Source organism: Vicia villosa, linkage group LG7 (assembly GCF_029867415.1).
Source record: "Vicia villosa cultivar HV-30 ecotype Madison, WI linkage group LG7, Vvil1.0, whole genome shotgun sequence".
Classification (NCBI taxonomy): domain Eukaryota; kingdom Viridiplantae; phylum Streptophyta; class Magnoliopsida; order Fabales; family Fabaceae; genus Vicia; species Vicia villosa.
This window is the reverse complement of record NC_081186.1, coordinates 24461577-24469486: the sequence shown is the minus strand read 5'-3', so window position 1 is coordinate 24469486 and position 7910 is coordinate 24461577.

Sequence of the window (7910 nt, the reverse complement as noted above, 5' to 3'; positions counted from 1 at the left end):
AAGTAAACGGGATGAGATGCCACTTCAAACCATCATTGAAGTAGAAGTTTTTGATTGCTGGGGCATCGATTTTATGGGGCCATTTCTTCCTTCTTTTACTAACGAATATATTTTAGTTGCAGTGGATTATGTTTCCAAGTGGGTTGAAGCCATCGTTACACCAAAGGCGGATGCCAAAACGGTGCTAAAATTTTTAAACCGTAACATATTCACACGTTTTGGCATGCCTAGAGTGATCATAAGCGATGGTGGATCTCATTTTGTTAATGAACAGGTGGCAAAGGTGTTGGACAAATATCATATCAACCACAAGATAGCTTCACCTTATCATCCCCAAACCAACGGGCAAGCAGAAATTTCAAACCGGGCAATCAAGAACATTCTCGAGAAGACGGTGTCAGAGTCCCGTAAAGACTGGTCGGTAAGGATAGACGATGCCTTGTGGGCATATAGGACAGCATACAAAGCACCAACTGGTGCATCACCTTTTCAAATGGTTTATGGTAAGGCATGTCATTTACCGGTGGAGGTGGAGCACAAAGCACTATGGGCCTTACGTTTCTTCAATAGAGATGATAGTTTGGCGTATAAGAAGAGGAAGAATCAACTCCATGAACTTGAGGAATTCAGGTACCTAGCATATGAATCTAATAAAATGTATAAGGAAAATATGAAAAGGTACCATGATAAGAGAATAAAAAAGAAAGAGTTCAAGGTGGGCGACCTTGTGTTACTATTCAACTCCAGGCTCAGGCTCTTCCCAGGCAAATTGAAGTCTAAGTGGTCAGGGCCGTTCATAATTAAGGAAATTAAACCTTACGGGGCCATTACTATCGAAGATGGTAAGACTAAAGACAGTTGGACCGTTAATGGAGAACGGTTGAAAAGCTACCTTGGGGGAGAGTTTGATAGAGAAGTGTGCACAATCTCACTGTTGAACTCCTAGTCAAAGGAGTTTAACCGTCGAGCCATGCGACGTTAAACGAAGCGCTTGTTGGGAGGCAACCCAACAGAGTAAGCATCTTTTATTTTAAGTAATTTTCTTTTAATTTCATCTTTTATTTTTATGGATTATCATCAATCAGTGCCATCAGCACAATGGAAGTTACAAAAGAGTGAAGTGGGGGAACAAGCAACAAAAAGTTCATTTTTTTTAAAAAAAAGACCGCGCCGCGGGCAGTAAGTGCGCGCCGCGACGCCAAACAGAAATATTTGTGCGCCGCGGGATTCATCTTGCGCGCCGCGGTGCAGGGCTAAAAATAGGTTTTATTTTGAAACCCCCCACTTCCCCCTCATTCTATCTTTTACAACTCCCAAGCCCCAAAAAACGCAAGTTCTGGTTCAGAGCTCCAATCACTCACCTAGTTCACTATTTTTCATCGTTACTCATTCGACAGCAAGGTATGTATCTCATTCTTCGGTATTATGTTCTGGTAATGTTAACCCCTCAATAGGTAATCTCAAATCTTCAATATTAGGAATCCAATGATGTTTTCTTTGCAAACCCTAGGGTAGACAACTTCGATTTGTGGTTCTGAAGTCGTTTCTGATTCAAATGAATGAGGGTTAGGGGCTGAAAGAAGGACCCATAGCAGGCAAACCCCTTTCAGTTGCGCCGCAGCCGCGCCGCGGCACCCCGCAGTCGCGCCGCGACTGGAGATTTTCTTTAACTTTGTTAATTTGTGTTAACCCTATCTATGGTTTGTTATTTGTGGTGGTAATTGCAGATGAACCCAGCCAAGAGAGTGCGCACAAAGTCAACAAGCTCAGGTCCTCGCGGATCGCGTGCTACGGGCAACCAATCCGAAAAGTTTTTAGGTCGGGCTCAAGCCGACAGGTTCAAGATTCTGGGATCCAGAACCATTTTGGCTGAGAAAGTTGTTGTACCTCGGGGAGATGAAGATGGTCCTTATGCTAATATGTGGGGTTTTCTGGAAAATAGGAATTGGGAAAAGGTGTTTGAACCACACACTGTAATTGACTACGACATAGTCAAGGAATTTTATGCCAATGCCATCAAGACTACTGATGAATCTGTCGCTTATTCATATCAGTCCTATGTGAGAGGCAAAACTGTGGCGTTCGACAGAGAGTCAATCAGTGAATTCTTGGGGGAACCACTCCAATTGGGTGAGGATGAAAAATGCTTCTACCGGCAGAATGTCAACAATTGTGCCAACATGGTGGAGATGATGACGGAGACAATTTGTACTAGGGGGCGAGGACCAGAGCTTAGTCGGCAAGGGAACCCAACCCATTACAACAGGAAGGATCTGAGTATTCAAGCAAGGGGAATTCTATCGGTGATCCTCTACAACATCCGGCCAAGGACTCATGTCACCACCATTCCTCTTGATGTGGCTTTCTTAATAACCACGATCATGACGGAAAATACTGTTGATGTCGCCTTCATTCTCTCGAATGAATTGCGACGAGCTGCATTGAGTGACACACAACATGGCATTAATGCCAAATGTGTGTTGCCACTACCTGGATTGATTATGGGGCTTTGTAAAGAAGCCGGAGTGGAAATTCCTGGACAGGGACATCACGTTATTAACACTTTTATTGATGATGTTTATATTGACAGGTTTTGTGCAAAGCCATACTACAGGGATCAAGCAACCGATCCTCCTCCAGCTGGACCTTCTGTTTCTGCAGCACCCCCTCAGGGTAGTGCAGCCCCTTTTGACCCTCTGGTAGCCCATCATTATTATTCTGCTATGTTTGAAGCAAATCAGAGGTCCCAGATCTTTCTGCACGATGCTATGCAGCAACAATTCAGGAACCTGTCTGTAGCTCCTGAAGAGAGAAATTTCCCAACCAGGGAAAGCTATTTCACTTACTGTGGTTGGCCGGAGACCAACCCTTTTCCTATTGGGGGGGATGCAGGTGGTGATACAGGTGCAGATGCAGGTGGCACTGCTGGGGCTGATAACCAAGAACAGGAGAATGATGCGGATATTGAGGCTGATATTGATGCCATGTTTGTATGAGGTGATGAGAGGTGATGTAAGAGTGAGCGGAAAAAAATTGTTTTGTGTTGGTAATTGAGGTGATGCTAAGACTACTGCTTTTCTGTTTATCTAATCTAGACTCTAGTGAACCTCAGGGGTCACTATGACTTGTTTTTATTTGATTTAAGTTATGTTAAGTATTACAATTAGTTTGTTTCTTTTCTATCCATCTCGATTTAGAGTAAGTAGTCCCACAACAGAATGAGAATCTCAAGCAAAGCACCAACAACGGAGCAACATGCGTGAAAGTGGTAGTGAGTGAAATTTTTTTTTTTTTTTTAAAAATTAAATTTTCACTTTCTTTTTCAATAAGTGACAAGGCAGGTATGAATTTTCGAACTCAAGCTCCTAATGTGTGCATGAAATTTAGGTTGTTAGTAAATTCTTAACTGAAGTTCTTTATGGTACACTATTTTATTGGATCGGCTTAGCCTTAACCATTGTGAGGAAAGCTTTCCATTGTTTACTATATGCAGGAGACCATCAATTATTTTGACGTGTTTGTATCATGCTAAACCGGTTGTTGCATCGTTTGTGGAAATCTGTGAAAGTGATTTAGGCAATTGTTTGAATCTGAGAGTTCTTTTAGCCTATTCTAATGTACAACTTATTTGCTTCTGTGAGAGTGTGATCCTTTGCTAACCATTCTTTGAGCCTGAGGTCAAGATAAGCATCATAATATGCACTAAGGAAAATACCTGGTGAGTTTTGATCTCAATAAAAAGTTTTGTTTTGGACCATCAACCATAAAATTTGGTGATGTGTTTTTCTCTTTGACCTATTTTAGAAAGTAGGGGAGCATTCATATAATCTAAATACAGGTTGACCTCCAAGTTGGGGAGAGTCACATTCAAAAGAAGAGGAAGTACATGTGGTAATTGGTGAAAGATTAAAGAAGTCGTAGCTTGAAAAAAAAAAAAGAAAATTGATGGAAAAAGAACAACGTTTGAATATAACGGTTGTTGAAAAAAAAAATTGAAAAAGAAAAACCAAGCTACGAATGGAAAAAGATGAACGGGTAAGAGAATTAAAGTTATAGAGAAGAAGGAAGGAGTTATGATTTGGATGCTACCCTAGATTAGGAACAACCCTTGAATATCTTCTTTTCTTTGAATCTTAAACCACATTACAACCCGAGAAAGACCTTCTGATTCTCAGATTCCACAAGACTTGATGCTGACAATTTGGTGAACGTATGATATGGATCTTTGTTGATTTAATTGTTTGGATGAGTGTTTAACCCCTCTTTTATTCATCATACTTGTTGATGAGAGTGATTAGTGCTGATTCAATTACAATTGTGTAGTGTTTTGAACTTCTGGAGGTAATTTGCTTTCAAAGTTTGTTTCATGTGTATATTCTGAGTTTGCAGGCAGAAGAGGAGTATTTGACTTAGTTACTGGATTGAACCACTTGAGAAAAACTTTTTGAAAAAACTTGTTGCTTGATTGTCGATAGACTTTGCTGGAGGTAAGTAATTTTGTTTAGGGACAAACAAAACTCTAAGTTGGGGAGAGTTTGTTAGGAGTAAATTAATGGTAAATTCATGTGTTAATATAAGTGATTTCTTCTCTAAACTAATGCAAATTGTGATAAATCCATAGGTTTTTATTAAGAATTGAACTGAACAAGTTTAGTTCGTGCGTAAAGCAAATCGAATCACTTGTGGGTGTTATTGTTGCAGGTTTAGAGCTGAATTGAAGCTTGAGAAGAACATGAGGAGGAAAGAGAGCTGGAAGTCTCAAAGGCAGAAGAAAAAGATGGAAATTGCAAAGAGCGCGCCGCGAAAATATCTCTGTTTTGAAGCGCGCCGCGCCAGTCCGATGCCGCGCCGCGGCCTCGGCGTTAAAAGCCCAAAACTTCTATTTAAAAGCCCTAGCTTCCAAGAGAAAAATAACTTTGGGAAGAGCGAAATTAGGAGAGCAATCTGAAGGTGCAGCCACAATCATCAATTGAAGACCAATTCTCTATCAAGCGAAGACATTCCTTTGATGAAGATGAATTCTTCCATTAATCTTTGTGTGTTCTTCATGTCTATGGAGAGCTAAACCCCTCTTGTTGAATCTAAGGTAGTAGTTAACCTATGAATATACAATACCATTAATTAATTCCTGTGAACAATTATTTGAATTCATTATCAATAAGAAATCTTGTTTTTATTCTTAAATTATCGTTGAATCTTTGATCGAAAGAAAGGATTTAACTTTTTCCCTTGGTTACTATATTGATTCAATTGCAATTTGCAGAGATGGAATTGTAATTGGGTTTTCATAATTATCGTTCTTAATTACTATTATCGTTATTGATATTTGGAGAGATCGAATCTCATACCGGTAAAAGTTATCTAATTTGATTTGCAGACATGGAATCTTATTTGAGGATAAGTGAAGATAATGATTTAAAAGATTGTTCAATTGTGAATTAAGTAATAATTGTATAGGAGTAGGTTGATGAACCCTAAGGTTCAACATATTTCTCTAATCATTAACAACAGTTCATTACTCGCTTTTAATTTATTGTTTACTTTTGATATTATTAGAATCATAAAACAAACCAACTCAATTTTCCTAACTCAAAATAAACAACTATAGAACGGCAGTGATATTAACCAATCCCTGTGGATACGATATATTACCGAAAATATTTACCCAAAAATACTTTCAACAGGCTAGTCCGTTAATTTCGTGTCGGTGTCATGCTCTGGTCTTGTAACACTGGGGAACGTTTAGTTATTTTCGATTTATTTGTTAAACTCTTATCTTAATTGTTTGAATAAATTTTGGTTGGATTATGAGTTGGAGGTTTTGGTATTGAATACTGATGTTTTTGTTATTCAGATTTTGAACTATTCCCATGTGTTAAATATGTTTACTGAATAATATTGTTTATGTTTCCTCAAAAGGCATGACATGATGTGATGTTTAATTTATTTTGTAGTTGTAATACCCTTGTACATGTTTTACTCTGACTGTATTTAATAATTCTACGGGGGTTTAGAAGGGTGTTACACTAGGGATATTTTTGGTTTTTCACGATGGTGGGGAAGTAGTCCATAGGGCGTGTTAACGAATTTTCTTGGAAAAGGGAATGATTGAATGAAAAGAATAGAAGGATTTTGGTTGAGAGGGTTTTTGAGGATTTTGTTTTTATTCATAACACAAAATCCTCCTAATTTGAGGGAACTAAAAAATTGTATTGACTGAAGATTTTGGATGGTTTAGACAAATTGTTCGAATATAATTTATGTTATTATAGGTATTTCAAAAATTAAAAATATATTGTAGTATACAAGTGGTTATAGGTCCTTCTTTTTTCTTCCTCTCTCTCAAAGAGGGGTGATTTAGGATCAATTTTGATCCAAAATCACCCCTCCAAATCGTTTTTGTTTATCTATTACTTAAATAAGTGATTTTCACACCTTTTCTTTTTGTTTTTTTGTGATTTCGTTGGTCATTGTTTGTTTTGATTTCCCATATTTCTGTGGTGTATTTTGATTTCTCGTCTTTGTGCGGGTATTTTGTTTTTCCGTTTTTGTGCGGTGTTCATTTGTTTCAGGTTGAAAGATTAGTTTCGATCTAGTGCAGATTCAATCAATGACTTTGGTGCCGTCAACGCTACAGATCCGGAAGCATGAATATTTCGAACATCTCAATACAGTCAATACATTAATATTTGTAGGCATATGCAATTTGCCATTTTATGCTATTAACATGGATGCTGTGGATTTGTTCGCAGATTCATCCTTTTTGTTTTTGGCGATTTTGAATTTGTATTGCAACGATGTACTCTATCGATTTGAATGAATGAATATCATTTATTTTCTGTCAAAAAAAAAATTAAAAATATATTAATGATAAGGACTCTATTATCACTCTAAATAAAATATCTTTAAAAGAAATATTAAAATTTTCTTTATATTTTTTAAATAAATCATTTTTCAAAATCCTTTCTTCCTCTTCCCTCAAAATTCTCAAACAAAGCCTTATATTCTTACGAAATATCTATATAAGTTAATAAGGCTTGTTGTGTTTTTAAGTTTCTTTAAAACATATATTTATATAAGTCAATAAGAGTCATCACTTATTATGTCTCACATGTTTTTATGTTCCTCTAAGACACCTATATAACTCAATAAGACTCGTTTTTTTTCTAGGATTTAGAAACTTACTTTCTAAAAAAAATCTCTAAACAGTTTCTATTTTTTTTCAAGCAAAAGTCTTCCAAATTTTGATAGATTCACCAATTTTAAGTATAGTTTAATTGTCTAAATTTGAGGAAGTTCAAGAAGGTTTTAATATCAAAAGTAAAATAAGAAAATTTTCTCCTCCTCTTAAATATGGATAATTTATTTATGGATAATTTATTTAAAGAGATTTTTGAAGGACTCCATAGGAGCTTAGTAAAGAATAGATATGGATACAAGATGCTGAATGGATGACTAATAATTGAAGGAAATGAGGAGAAGTGTAATATCTAGGAGATCTTGTGTGGTTTAGAAAATTCAAGTTCTATATTGGTTGAATTTGTTGTCTTGGAGAAGTTAGTAGTAAATATCCCACTAGATTGATATGAATTTTAATCGTGTAACTAAAATTCTTGTACAACTTAAGTGGAAGACAATTTTGACGAATTTACCATTAAGACTAACTCAGACCCTCTATGCGGTGAAGGAATTGAATCATTATAAATCAAAGTTTCATCTTTTTATCTCTCTATTTTCATTCATGCTTGTTAAATTTCATGTTTATAGAGATTTATTGTTAAATGTTTAGGTTTAAAATAGTGGTTGTGATTATCCGATTTATCTGTTTTGTTTATCAAAATATGTTGTTGGAATTAAACTCTAGTTCAAGATATATTTATTAGTCCAAGTTGGAAAATATGTTAATTTAT